This window comes from Fulmarus glacialis, unplaced genomic scaffold, assembly GCF_000690835.1.
Source record: "Fulmarus glacialis isolate BGI_N327 unplaced genomic scaffold, ASM69083v1 scaffold13994, whole genome shotgun sequence".
Classification (NCBI taxonomy): domain Eukaryota; kingdom Metazoa; phylum Chordata; class Aves; order Procellariiformes; family Procellariidae; genus Fulmarus; species Fulmarus glacialis.
In genome coordinates this window covers 23,154-23,714 of record NW_009208773.1, presented here as the reverse complement: position 1 = coordinate 23,714, position 561 = coordinate 23,154, and positions in this window count along the sequence as shown.

Below are 561 nucleotides of genomic sequence, written 5' to 3'. Positions count from 1 at the left end.
AGGGTTGTTGGTATTAGTGGTGATCAGCGCCGGGAAAGAAGTGCTTGACCAACGTGGCCGGTTGGTGCCAAACCAGTGCCAAATCTCCGAGCTTTGCATCGGAGGAGCGAGAAACGCGGCCGCCGAGCGCATGGCAAAGATGTTGCTTCCCATGAAACATCTGCTTGGCACCGGGGGACGGCACACGGAGCAACCCAAGGCTTGCTCGATAATGCAGACGGCTCATCCAGAGAAGTTCGAGCGGGTTTTTGTATGGATGCAACACGCACCGATCTGTCCGGACCAGCAAGAACGATCTCCAGAGCCGCTGGAGGGAGCGTGCCCGGGCACAGCCGAGCCGAGAGACAGCCAGGGTGCCGGGTCCACATTTCGAGGGGAAGAGTTAAGCTTGGGCGTGACAGTGATGGCAGGGAAATCCTGCACGGCGAGAGGCGAGCGAAGGATATGGCATCAGGAAACCCCCTGTGGAAAATGGGTGCTGGGGGGGGTTGGAGCCGTTTGGCATTTTTCTGGGTCCACGGTGCATTGCTTGGCCTCACCCCCCAAGTGGGATGCAGAAAA